Source organism: Scyliorhinus canicula, chromosome 9 (assembly GCF_902713615.1).
Source record: "Scyliorhinus canicula chromosome 9, sScyCan1.1, whole genome shotgun sequence".
Classification (NCBI taxonomy): domain Eukaryota; kingdom Metazoa; phylum Chordata; class Chondrichthyes; order Carcharhiniformes; family Scyliorhinidae; genus Scyliorhinus; species Scyliorhinus canicula.
This window is the reverse complement of record NC_052154.1, coordinates 84,376,754-84,390,616: the sequence shown is the minus strand read 5'-3', so window position 1 is coordinate 84,390,616 and position 13,863 is coordinate 84,376,754. Positions and strand designations below refer to the sequence as shown.

General features: G+C 49.0%; 1 protein-coding gene across 8 annotated transcripts in view; it reads right to left on the bottom strand.

The window, feature by feature from the left end:
- Positions 1 to 13,863, bottom strand: part of LOC119971491 (RNA-binding Raly-like protein) — a 1,731,169-nt gene that overhangs the window by 936,910 nt on the left and 780,396 nt on the right. The gene's annotated exons all lie outside the window — the stretch shown is intronic.

Below are 13,863 nucleotides of genomic sequence, written 5' to 3'. Positions count from 1 at the left end.
GGAATGGGATGATTGAAAATTGGAAATTTCTCCTTTAGACTCAGGGGATGACATTAATTTGTTGTCACCCTGTGGTAAAGTGGCACTGATCACGACAGTACTAATGCTGACAGCCACAAAGGTGTATGATAAAGGTGTCAACCTGCACTCTGCTCATGCTGAAATCCAAGCTGTACCATGTAAGGAATGCCAATTGGAGGTTATCGCAACTCCAGGTGGGGTATGGGGAAACTGGCCGTGTAGTCCATACTGAACAATAAATGGGTGTAGGGAGCATTGGGAAAGGCTTGAGAGGGGTCCATGAGCCCTCCAACCCAATTGCTTTCACCAAGTTATCAAAAAATTAAGGTAAGCTGATAAAAAATAGAGAAGATCTTTGGTAATATTCGTTTTCTTTTGTTTTCAGAGTATTTTATCAAAAGGATAATTTGTAATCTTCCCTGAGATAGTTAATGAACATTAGTCCACGTGTACTCTTGGCATCTATGACTGCTTCGGAGATTTTGGCCATATAAAATACAGAAATCCCTGATTGTTATCCTAACATCCCAAATCCAGCCCCTAATCCCACCTTCAGTAGCAACCATTTGTCACTCTCAGACAATACCACCTCAGGCTTTCCATGCAACATGCTGCTAATATTGGCCCAATTAGCTAAGCAATAATGAGGGTAAGAAAAATCAGCATGGCTTTCAGTTCATTAATAATGTCCTCAGTGTGGACTGGAAAAGTCTGGGAGGAAACATGGAAATATTCAAATAATTTTGCATGAATGCTTTGAAATATGAAACTGGAAGAGCATACTCCTCTAAGTTCAGGAGATTGTTCAAATCAGTTTTAAAAATAAAGATTAGTGATTCAACAACAACTTGTGTTTAAACAGCACCTAGTAAAATACCCCAAGGCACTTCACAGCAACCCTTTCCGACAAGATTTAACACCCAGCCACTTGAACGATTGGTGACAAAAGGCTTGGTCAATGGGATAGGTTTTAAGAATCATTATAAGGGAGAGAGGGGATGGAAGTGGAGATGTTTAGGAAAGGAATTTCAGAACTTAGTGTGGCTGATTGAATGGCTGATAATGGCGGAGCAATTAAACTCGGGGATGCTTAAGAGGCCAGAATTGGAGGAGTGCAGAGATCTCAAAGGGTTGCATGGCTAGAGGAGATTACAGGGAGGGGAAGAGGCCATGGGAGGAATTTGAAATTGGAATGAGGATTCCAATGCATACATGGAGCCGGCGCACGAGCATAGGGATATTGGGTGAATGGGATGATGGGATGTGTTTCCAACATATCGGCATTGGAAACTGCGTTGCAGGCTACTTGCACATGCCAATTAAGATGCTGCTCAGAACAAATATTTTGAACTTATCTTGACATCATAAGACTCTGCTCCACTGGCGTTATGAACAACCAGAGTAATTTGTCAACTACATTCATAACATCAGTCAATTAGCTGTCTCATAAAGGGACAGCTCTGTATAACACGTCAGCTTGAACAAGATAACAAGATAAGTGGTCAACCGTGAAAGAACATCAAGTGTCGTCCCTAATATCTCCCTTTATTAGGACTTTGGGTCAGTTCAGTGGAATACACTATTACCTTGGTACCAACAGTGAGGGTTTATATTCAGGTCTCAGCTGCCCAAGGTGGGAAGAAAGACTGATTAGTTTTTTTCATGGAACAAAAGGCTAAAAAGTGATTGGAACATTTGCAACTGCCAGTTCAGCATTCAGCAAGCGGCACAGTGGCGCAGTGGTTAGTGCTGCTGCCTCACGGCGCTGAGGTCCCAGGTTTGATTCCGGCTCTGGGTCACTGTCCGTGTGCTGTGCTGTGAGTGAGGGAGATCCAACAACAGTGAAGGAAAGGCAAAATATTTCCAAGTCAAGGTGGTGAGTGACTTAGAGGGGGCCTCCAGTATTAATAAGGTTAGTCCAGTTCAGTTTCTGACAATTATGTTGTGACAACCTAATTAAATCTGTTCATGGTTGGGGGGGGGGGGGCAACACGGTGGTGCAGTGGTTAGCACTGCTGCCTCCCGGCGCCGAGGTCCCAGGTTTGCTCCCGGCTCTGGGTCACTGTCTGTGTGGAGTTTGCATATTCTCCCCATGTTTGCGTGGGTTTCACCCCCACAACCCAAAGATGTGCAGAGTAGGTGAATTGGCTACGTTAAATTGCCCCTTAATCGGAAAAAATTAATTGGGTACTCTAAATTTATATTTTAAAAAAAGTTCAGCATTTCAGGACAAACAAAACTGAATTATCGAACTGTGAGCAATGTGATCCTGGGGCTATAGAACACATCACATTCTTACCTTTATTTTACCTCCAATAAGATGGTATGTAGCGTTAGTGCCATAAGGTAAAGTACATGACCATTTAGCACATCAAATATGCTCTTTTCTTGGTAGATATTTTCAGTCTAAATTGCCTGCCTTCTTCATGTTGCTGAGAGCATCCTCACTTTCCAGGTATGCATCTTGGGTGGGATTCTCCCATTCGGCGGCAGAGTGTCCACGATGTCAGAAACTCCGTTGCGTTTCACGACGGCGTGAACGGCCACTGGGAGTACCGATTCTGGCCCCTACAGGGTGTGGACGGCACTGGCGGGACTCTGCCTTTTTAGAGCGTCTGCTCGGCCCATCCAGGCCAGAGAATCGGCGGGCAAGCCGCGTACTCTGGCCCACAACTGGTGCCGCGCTAAATGCGCCGGCGCCAATGGTGCCGATTCTCCGCTCCATGGAGAATTGTGTGCTGGCGTCGGGGTGGCGTGGCCCGGTTGCGGGGTTCTAGATTTTGTGCCTCTGGTAATCGTTCCTCATGTTTTCACCAGCCTTTCTTTCGAGCTGTTGTCACCTGAATCTGCTTTTATTTCGCTTAACATCAATTCAAAGAATATATTCCCACATTTTGGGTTTCCCTTTTAGCAGGATAGCAGGAGTCAGTCCTCACCTACCTTATCAATTCCCTTTCTTACTTAAATCATCCCTCTAACGTTTCCCCCCCCCCCCCCCCCCAGTCACTCATTACAATGCCGTCCGTCCATTTCCCGCATTATTCTGGTAAATCATGGCTGGGGTATGCCCAACGCTGATACTTCGTTCTGAGGGTGAGATGCCTAAATCTAAACTTTGCATTTCAATAAAGTTTCACCATCATTCTGTGTAACTCATTGTGCGCGATGTACCGGCTGTTTGTACTGGCGGGATGCTCCGGTCCCCCACCGGAGCACAGGTTTCCCGCCGACAAGGGGTGCAGGCACGGGAAAATCCCATGGAATATGGCAGGATCGGTAAATCCCGCTGGTAAGCCCTCTCCACCGCTGAAAAACACGCAGCGGTTTGGTCGGTAAATCCCGCCCATTTTATACTTGGAATAACACACAATTAGCCATTTTTAATTGTGTTTGTTTCATGAGAGTGGTCCGTGCATGGATACGGTCCCAGTCCCAGGCACACGGCCCGTTTCCCCTTCACTCCCCTACCCCTCCGGCTGGCAGGGCCCCACCCCACCCAGCCCGTCCAGGGGCTGGTTTAGCTCACTGGGCTAAATCGCTGGCTTTTAAAGCAGATCAAGCAGGTCAGCAGCACGGTTCGATTCCCATACCAGCCTCCCCGGACAGGCGCCGGAATGTGGCAACTAGGGGCTTTTCACAGTAACTTCATTGAAGCCTACTCGTGACAATAAGCGATTTTCATTTTCATTTTCAGTGTCCGGCCCAGCAATCCGCAGTCGCGCCTCTCCATGTCCTACCTTCTCTCTCTCTCTCTCTCTCTCATCAGCCACACGCCGGTTTGCTGCTTTTTAAAAGTACAAATGAACCGCGCCGTCGGGAATTCAACCCATTGGAGGCAGAGAATCGCGGAGTCCCCGGAGAATACTGCATTAGGCCCGCTAATGATATGCAAACGGTATTTACTGTATGTGCGTTCCGGGACGCATTGACACCCCTGTCGAGGCGATGGAGATTTGTGATTTGGCGTGAAATCGGCGCCCGATGCGATTTCTGCATCGGAACTGAATCTCCGCCCAATTATGTTTCCCGATTTCAGCAACGGCCGATGGAGAACCCTACCACTGATTTTTAAGGCCTTCTATTTCTGGAACCCCAAGTCCTGTTGATTATCTATTCTCCTCCCTCAACAACAGTTTCAGTATCTACACTGTAATGCAGTAAATCATTCCAGGGTGTTTCATTGGACCATTATCAGATAAAATGTGACCCATCACCACGTAAGGAAATACTGGAATTGGTGACCAAAAACTTCTTCAAAGAGCTGGATTTTAAAAGACGAAGAGAGAGGTAGAGACAGAGCAGTTTAGGAGGGGAATTCCAGAGCAGTTTATGGGCCTCGACAGTTAAAGTCATGGCTACCAACGAAGGAGTGAAGGAATGTGGAGATACAGAAGAGGCCAGAATTCAGGGTTGTTGGTGGACAATCGGACTGGAGAAGATTACACAGATAGCAGCAAGGCCATTGAAGCTGTGAACAAAAAGACATATTTTAAAATCAAGGCATTACCAGACCGGAAACCAAAGTAGTTGGTTAAGCACAGGGATGATGGGTGAATAGAGATTGGTGCAAGTCAGGATGCAGGCAGCAGAATCTTAGATGAGCTGAATTTGATAGAGGATACAAAGTGGAAGACTGTCTCGGAGAGATTGCAATAGTTGATTCCTCAGGTAACAAAGAATTGGATCAATGTTTCAGCAGTAGGGTGGACTGTGGTATAGGCGGAGACAGGTGGAGGCAGATGATCAGGGTGATGGAGAGGATTAATAATAATCACTTATTGTCACGAGTGGGCTTCAATGAAGTTATTGTGAAAAGCCCCTAGTCGCCACATTCCGGCACCTGTTCGGGGAGGCTGGTACGGAAGTTGAATCTGCGCTGCTGGCCTTCTTCTGCATTACAAGTCAGCTGTTTAGCCCACTGTGCTAAACCAGCCCTTTACATAAGGAAGATGGAGGAGCAGAAGTAGGCTATTCGTTCCATCGCCTCTGCTCACCCATTCAATGACTGATGTGATAATCCTCAACTCCACTGTCCCGCCTTATCCCCATAACCCTTGATTCCCTTACTGATTAAAAATCTGTCTATCTCGGCCTTCAACAAACTTAATGACTCAGCCCCTCCAGCCTTCTGCAGTAAAGAATTCCACAGATTCACTACCCTCTGAGAGACAAATTCCTCCTCATCTCTGTCTTAAATGGGAGACCCTTATTCTGAGATTATGTATGCCCTCTGGTTCCTGACTCTCCTACAAGAGGAAATATCGGGCCTGGTTAATAGAGACTCTGCAGCACTAAGAAAGATCCCACTTTTTAAACAGCACTTTGCCATGTTTTTGGCCTCAGCAGGGAATGCCCCAGGAAGGCCTCACTTACATCATTTCCTGTACTGACGAGCTCAGCTAGCCACTGCAGGAAGAGTATTCGTAGATCCGGGCGCCATTATCGAATGTTACACCAATCTTTCTATCCCTCAGGCTCCTGCCCTCCCCTCGCCCCCCCCCCCCCCCCCCCCCCCCCACCTCCCCACTGCACCCAACTTACCTCTTCCGGAGTCATCGAGCCCCCTCTCCTCACCCATCTCTTATGGGCCAGGCACCCTGGGTCCGATCCCGGGCAACCTCGCACCCGGACATCTTGGCACTGCGAGGGTGGCACTGTCAAGGTGTCAAACTGGCATTGCCAAGATGTCCGGATGTCAGAGGGAGAGCCAGCCTGTCTCAAGCCCGACCACTCTGGGTTTTTAAATGGCCTGGGGGACCCCCACAGGTGCTGATAAGACTGGTACACATTTGTGGAAATCAGTGCTAAATGGTGCCCTGGCGAGGTGTCCCAGGTGCGACGGTTAGTTGCCGGGCGTCCAGAGAATCCGGCGTAAACATATTTAAGTGAGTAATTATGGCTCACTTAAATATGTGGACCTCACCCAGCAAGATACCGTTAAATCTCGCGAGACATTTCCAGTGTCGCAAATCTCTTAAGAGGCCTTCACAAGATTCAATGGCCACGTCGCGTCACCAAGCCGCCTCTCATTCTTCTAGACTCAATGAGTATAGGGCCAACCGTAGTGGCACAGTAGCACAGTATTTGCTACTGCTGCCACACAGCACCTGGGACCTGGGTTCGATTCCGAGTTGGCACATTCTCCCTGTGTTCAAAGATATGCAGGTTAGATGGATTGGCCATGCTAAATTGCCCCGAAGAGTCCAACTGTTAGGTGGGGTTACGGAGATGGGGCAGGGGTGAGGGCATATGTAGGGTGTTCTTTTGGAGAGTTGGTGCAGACCCAATGGGCCGAATAGCCTCCTTCTACATTATATGGATTCTAAAATTCTAATCAATCTCTCCTCATAAGAAAATCCCTCCATAACCAGGATCAACTTAGCAAACCTTCTCTGAACTGCCTCTAATGCCAGTATATCTTTCCTTAGATAAGGGGACCATAACTGTTCACAGTATATCTCTGGACAGTCAGTTCAAGGTTAAATAAAACATCAAAGCTGGACAACAATCTGGATCCACCTCAGGAAGCGGCCAGCATTCTGCGGAGGATAGGGAACCAATGGGCTAATGCTGTCAATTAAGTACAGTGCATGCAAATGTATTCTTAAATGAACAGCTTAATGCACCCATTTTTAAAAAATGTATATTTTTAAAATTTAGAGTACCCAATTTTTTTTTCCAATTAAGGGGCAATTTAGAGTGGCCAATCCACCGAACCTGCACATCTTTGGGTTGTGGGGGCGAAACTCACGCAGACACGGAGAGAATGCGCAAACTCCATACAGATAGTGACCCAGGGCCGGGATTCAAACCCAGGTCCTCTACGCCCGTAGGCAGCAGTGCTAACCACTGTGCCACACGCCGCCAGTTAAAGCAGCCAATTTGCCCACGAATCGCTCGCCCGGTGAGAGTTAGATCATTCCCTCTTCCCAATTGTATGAAAGCAAAATACTGCGGATGCTGGAAATCTGAATTAACAACCGAAAATGCCAAAATATGCAGCAGGGTTCTCTGAAGAGAGAAATAGAGTGGAATAGAATAGAGAGAGATGGCACAGCCCAATGGTAGACTATTGACCTTAAACATTAGCCTTTCGTTGGTGGTGGGATGCTCTGGTCAGGTGGTTAGTGCATGCCCACCAGTGGCTCTCCCGGCGGTGTGGGTGGCTTTCAACGGGAATTCCTATTGACAGCCAGCGAACAGCGCGCCGTCTCCCACCGCCGATAAACATGTAGCTGGGAATCCGGAGAACCCCGCCCATTCACTCCACTTCGCTCTCCATTATTGTTGCCTGACCTGCTGAGTGGTTGCAGAATTTTCTTCCCTCCATCTCCTTTTTGCTACCAAAGTGTACTAGCTCCTTCTTGGCTGTGCTTAATTCCAACCCACCCATTCATCTCACTCGTTTATGCACTCATCTTGTCAATAACTAAAGTTTCAGAGAAAGGAAATCTTCTGACAGTTAGATGAGTAAGAACCTTCACAAAACCCAAATCTATTCCGTGAATGTTATTTAATGGAGACGAGGTTGACACAATGTACGTGGATGCCTGCAGGGACTTTCTTTCTCAGCTTATCATGGTGAAATATTGACGATTCAATATTCATCTACTTGTCATATTGCTTTCCTGTCTAATTTTTGCAATATCCTTTGAGTAAACATTTAATGAGGGAGCTGTTCTCAGGCACAACAATTTTGTTCAGAATACATAACATAATTTTGTAAAAGCAACGTACTGCAGGCGCTGGAAATCTGAAATAAAACATAGAAAGTGCCGGAGTAACTCAGCAGGTCTGGCATCATCCGCGGACAAGTGTATCAGAGTTAACGTTGTTAATCCAATATGACTCTGATGTTTTGGGTAAGCTGGGTCTGCGAGGACTGCATTTACTGCAGTAGTGAGAGAGACAGGCTTCCAACACTTGAAGAAATGCAACTCGATTTTATTGAACTCTTAACTATCATACATACTTTAACTGTGGGTTGACACTATGCTGAGTTGACTGGAGACCTGAGGCTAACCTGACCAGGCTATCTTACTACCACATGGTGGATGTTCTAGTTGTTGCTCACGGGCTCGGACTGTCTCAGAGGCTGCATCCCGAGAGAGAGCGGGAAAACTAGTGCCCTCTGGCTTTATAGTGGCTCTGTCCTGTCTGGAGATTGCCTGCTGTGTTCTGTGTGTTCATTGGTCATCCTGTGTGTCAATCAATGTCTGTCTGTGCACCATCATATACTTGAGTGTATATTATGACATCTCCCCCCTTATAAAAAAAATGTGTACAGGTCAATAAATAGTGAGAGTGTGCAGGAGCCTGAAGTATGTGAGCGTATTTACATGCGCAGGAGCCTGACTATATACAAAGTACATGAACGTATTTACATGGGAAGGTGTCTAGTGCAGATAGAGGGCATACAGCAAATTAGGAAGAAATAATATGTACAGATGTGTAAACGAAGCACAAGGCAATGCAACATTCAGTCTATAAATTCAGTCTCTGCGGCGGGCGACGAATTCTGGTTGACCGCCTCAAGGGTGGGTCAGGGGCCGCCTGCACTGGAATGGGCAGAGCTGCCTCCAATGTAGAGGGTGGTAAAAAAAGTGGCAGATTGGTGACCTTATGGAAGGGTGCGTCCTGAGGAGTCAGCAGGCGAGGTGGGACATCACGTTCAGGTGTCGAGCGTGGAAGCAGCCGCAGTGCCCGCCTATTACGCCAAAGAAAAGAGCCATCATGCATGCGAATGAGAAATGATTTGGGGACCACTTGCTTAACCACCACAGCTGTGGCAGACCAGCCACCGTTAGGGTTGCTGGACACGAACTCGGTCAGCAGGGACCAGAGCAGAGAGATCTGTGGCGTGAGCATCATACGCCGACTTGCATTGGGCCTGAGACTGTTGCATTCTTAGCAGGACCGGAAAATTGTCAAGGTCCGGGATGTGGATTGCCGGCACCATCGTCCGTAGTGTGCGGTTCATTAGCAGCTGTGCTGGGGAGAAGGCCAGCGGACAAAGGAGTTGCTCTGTAGGCTAGCAGTGCCAGGTTAAAATCTGAACCCGAGTCAGCAGCTTTGCACAACAGTCGTTTAACAATGTGGACCCCCTTTTCAGCTTTCCCATTCGACTGGGGGTAGTGGGGGCTTGAAGTGACGTGCGTAAAATTGTACTGTCGGGCAAAATCCGTTCCCTCCTGACTGAAGAAGCACGGGCCATTATCAGTCATGACCGTAAGTGGAATGCCATGACGGGCAAAGGTCTCTTTGCACGCCTTGATGACTGTTGCTGATGTGAGATCAGTCAGTCTGACCACCTCGAGGTAGTTAGAAAAGTAGTCCACGAGGAGGACGTAGTCCCGGCCTTTTGCATGAAAGAGATCAATGCCAACCTTGGTCCATGGGGAGGACACCAGTTCATTCGGCTGCAAAGTCTCTTTCGGCTGAGCCGGCTGGAACCATTGGGACGTAGGGCAATTGAGGACAGTGTTGGCGATGTCCTGATTGATGCCAGGCCAATATACTGCCTCTCGGGCTCGACGGTGACACTTTTCGACCCCCAGGTGATCCTCATGGAGTTGGCCGAGGACAAGCTCTCGCATACTCTGTGGGATTACTATCCTGTCCAGTTTCATTAGTATGCCATCGACTACTGCCAGATCATCTTTTATATCATAGAACTGTGGACACTGGTTTTTTTGCCAACCATCCGTGAGATGGCGCATGACCCGCTGGAGTAAAGGATCCCTGGCTCTTTCCTGACGAATCTGCACGACCCTTTCATCAGTGGCCGGAAAGTTGGATGCACAGAACTTAACATGAGCGTCTATCTGACAGACAAAGTGCGACTTCTCAAACGGCGTGGTGATGGAGCGAGAGAGTGCGTCGGCCACAATGAGCACCTTGCCCAGGATGTAGACCAGGTCTAAATCGTAGCGTCGGAGTTTGAGGAGGATACGTTGTAGCCGTGGCGTCATATCATTGAGGTCCTTCTGGATGATGTGAACCAGTGGCCTGTGGTCCGTCTCGACCGTGAACTTGGGGAGTCCATACACGTAATCATGGAATTTCTCAATCCCTGTGAGGAGGCCCAGGCATTCTTTTTCGATTTGAGCATATCGCTGCTCAGTAGGTGTCATGGCTCTGGATGCATATGCAATTGGGGCCCAGGAGGAGGATTCGTCCCACTGGAGGAGTACTGCCCCAATGCCAGCCTGGCTCGTGTCGGTGGAGATCTTAGTCTCTTTGGCAGGGTCGAAAAATGCCAGTACCTGGGTCTTGGTGAGTTTCACTCTGAGCTCACGCCACTCTCGCTCATGAGTGGGGAGCCACTGGAAGTCGGTGTTTTTTTTTAAGATTGCGGAGAGCTGTGGTGTGTGATGCAAGGTTGGGGATAAACTTCCCAAGGAAGTTGACCATCCCTAGGAAGCAGAGGACTGCCTTCTTGTCCTCCGGTGTCTTCATAACGTTAATCGCTGACACCTTGTCTGCATCTGGCTGCACACCGAACTGCAAAATATGGTCACAGAGGAACTTTATTTCTGTTTGACCGAACGAGCATTTGGCTCTGTTGAGTCGGAGGCCATGCTCGTGGATCCTATGGAACACTCGCTTGAGGTGATCGATGTGTTCCTGAGGAGTTGTGGACCAGACAATGATGTCATCGACGTACACTTGCACCCCCTCAATGCCCTCCATCATTTGCTTCATTATTCGGTGGAACACCTCCGAGGCGGAGATGATGCCAAAGGGCATCCGGTTGTAACAGTAACGACCAAACGGGGTGTTAAATGTACAGAGCTTTCGACTGGACGCGTCCAGCAGTATTTGCCAAAACCCCTTGGAGGCATCCAGCTTCGTGAAAAACTTGGCATGAGCCATGTCGTTGGTGAGCTCTTCTCGGTTAAGGATAGGGTAGTATTCCCTCATGATGTTATGGTTCAAATCTTCGGGGTCGATACAAATGCAAAGTTCCCCTGACGGCTTTTTGACACAAACCATGGAGCTAACCCAGTCCGTGGATTCCGTGACCTTAGAGATGTTGCCCTGGTCCTGTAGGTCTTGCAGTTGCTGCTTGAGGCGGTCCTTAAGGGTTGCCGGCACCCGACGCGGTGCATGAACCACAGGTGTGGCATTCGGCTTCAGTGGTATCTTGTATCTGTAGGGGAGTGTGCCCATACCTTCGAAGGCGTTGTGGTATTGTGCTCGGATGTCATCTAATTGGGTTTGGAAGTTGGCATCTGGCGAGGCTGATGCCTCAGCGGGCGACATGGTGTGAACCCGCTGCACAAGATTCAGGATTTTGTAGGCCTGAGCACCGAGCAAGGAAGCTTTGTTGGACCCTACAACTTCGAAACGCAGGGTAGCTTTTAAAGAACGATGGGATACCACAAGCTGGCATGAGCCACTGGCAGCAATGGCATTGCCATTGTAGTCGAGAAGCTGGCAGGCCGATGGACGAATGCTCGGCTTGACGTGGATGGTATCCAGGTCAGACTTCGAAATGAGGTTCGCTGAAGTGCCGGTGTCCAGCCTGAAGCGTATGCGAGACTTGCTGACCGTAAGGGTGGCACACCACTTGTCGTCCGGATCAATGCTCATCACTGGGAGTTGTTTAACCTTTTTTGCGGAAAGCATCGTCTGCTTGGTGATGATGCCCACCCGGAATGGGGATGTGAGGCCCTCGGTGTCGGGATCTGGAATCATGTTGGAGTCGGAGTCTGCAACGGGTTGCTGCACTGTCCAGACGTACCTGCGCTGCGGCTGGGATTGCTGTGTTGTGGGCAGTTGAGCAGATCTGCACAGGGCTGCGTAGTGGCCAAGCTTGCCACACTGGAGACAGCGTCGAGATTTCGCGGAACATTGCCGCTTTAAGTGGGCGGAGCCACAGTTGTTGCACATCATGGTGCCGATGCCAGGACGCTCCGTGCGCCACCGCGCATGCGCGGTGCGGTCGAACGATGTGCGCACCTGTGCAGTTCGGTTGTCGGCCTCGCCTTCCCATCGGTCGTTGCGCGCATGCGCAGGAGCCCGGGAAAAGTGCGTGAAATGGCTGCCCTCATCCAGACTCAGGCCCTGGAGCTGTTTTACGGCCTGCACCCGCTCCGCATCATGGGGGCCTTGCCGCACCGTCTCTGCCGCCTTGATATGGGAGTACCGGTTGTTAGTGCGCTCATGTAGGATGCAGGTCTCTACGGCAATGGTGAGGGTGAGCTGCTTAACTTTGAGGAGCTGCTGGCGAAGGGGATCGGAGTGGACCCCAAAAACGATCTGGTCGCGGATCATGGAGTCGGATTGCGCGAGGATACGGAGATGGGTTAAGAAGGACTGAAAAGGTTCATCCAGCCTCTGCTGGAACACATAGCGTTCAAAGCTCTCGTTGACATCGATGTCACAGTGGCTGTCAAACTTCAGCAGGACTGTTTTGAACTTTGTCTGGTCCTCAACTTCAGCAAAGGTGAGGGAGTTAAAGATGTGGATAGCGTGGTCCCTGGCTGTAGAGAGGAAGAGAGCAATCTTCCTGGCATCTGATGCGGCTTGTAGGTCGGTGGCTTCAAGATACAGCTGGAACTTTTGCTTGAATATCTTCCAGTTTGCACCGAGGTTGCCGGCGATGTGGAGCGGTGGGGGAGGGCGGACGCTGTCCATGTTTCCGGATGGCTGATCGCTGGTCAAAGGCAGACTATCTCAAGGTAGGTCTGTCAAACTCTAACATGACTCACTGGTACCATGATGTGTTGGGTAAGCTGGGTCTGCGAGGACTGCGTTTACTGCAGTAGTGAGAGAGACAGGCTTCCAACACTTGAAGAAATGCAACTCTGTTTTATTGAACTCTTAACTATCATACATACTTTAACTGTGGGTTGACACTATGCTGAGTTGACTGGAGACCTGAGGCTAACCTGACCAGGCTATCTTACTACCACATGGTGGATGTTCTAGTTGTAGCTCACAGGCTCTGACTGTCTCACAGGCTGCATCCCGAGAGAGCGGGAAAACTGGTGCCTTCTGGTTTTATAGTGGCCGTGTCCTGTCTGGTGATTGGCTGCTGTGTTCTGTGTGTTCATTGGTCATCATGTGTGTCAATCAATGCCTGTCTGTACACCATCATATACCTGTGTGTATATTATGACAGACTCTTCTTCGGAACTCAATTTTTGAAAGGATTTTGTCTTTGCCAAATCCTACATCACAAATGATCTTGGCACCTCAGGCCTCAATAGCCCGAGGTGATCTTTTCTAAACGTCAGTCCAAGTTACCCTAATCAGCCCGAGGGAGAACATTACCTCTCCTTGTTATTCAACCCTTGGATTTTACTCAACACCTCTCAATCGTGACAAGATTGTGATCAGAAATGCTGTGAGGATAATTGTGGACGCATGCTCCTGTGCTATGAAATGGAACAACGGTCCTCATGCCGAGAAACACAACTCATACAAATATATTTGCTAGTGAACAGCCAGAAATTACACATTCAAAACGCCTGCCAGCAGCACCTTGCCTGGTGAGAGTTAGGGCATGGTTGACCTTCTGATTTTTCTACTAGGTTGCTCGCAGCTGTGTCAGGAGGCTTAATCTTTCATTCCTGGAGATTCCAGCCCCAGGACTTTAACAGCCCCTCCTGCTCAGTGGGTTATTACGGTCCCGTTGAAGTGCACAATACTTTAAATCGCCCGCTGCTTCTGCCGGGGGTGGGCGTGGCGGGCGGCGGGGGACAGGACAACCCTATAGGATTGATAACACTGATAAGCCTGACTGTGTGTTTAGTCAATGTTGGAACATGCTCTTTGCAGCAGACGTCACTAGATGGTGGTCTGGAGCAGCAGCCCCCACTGCTCACACCCAGC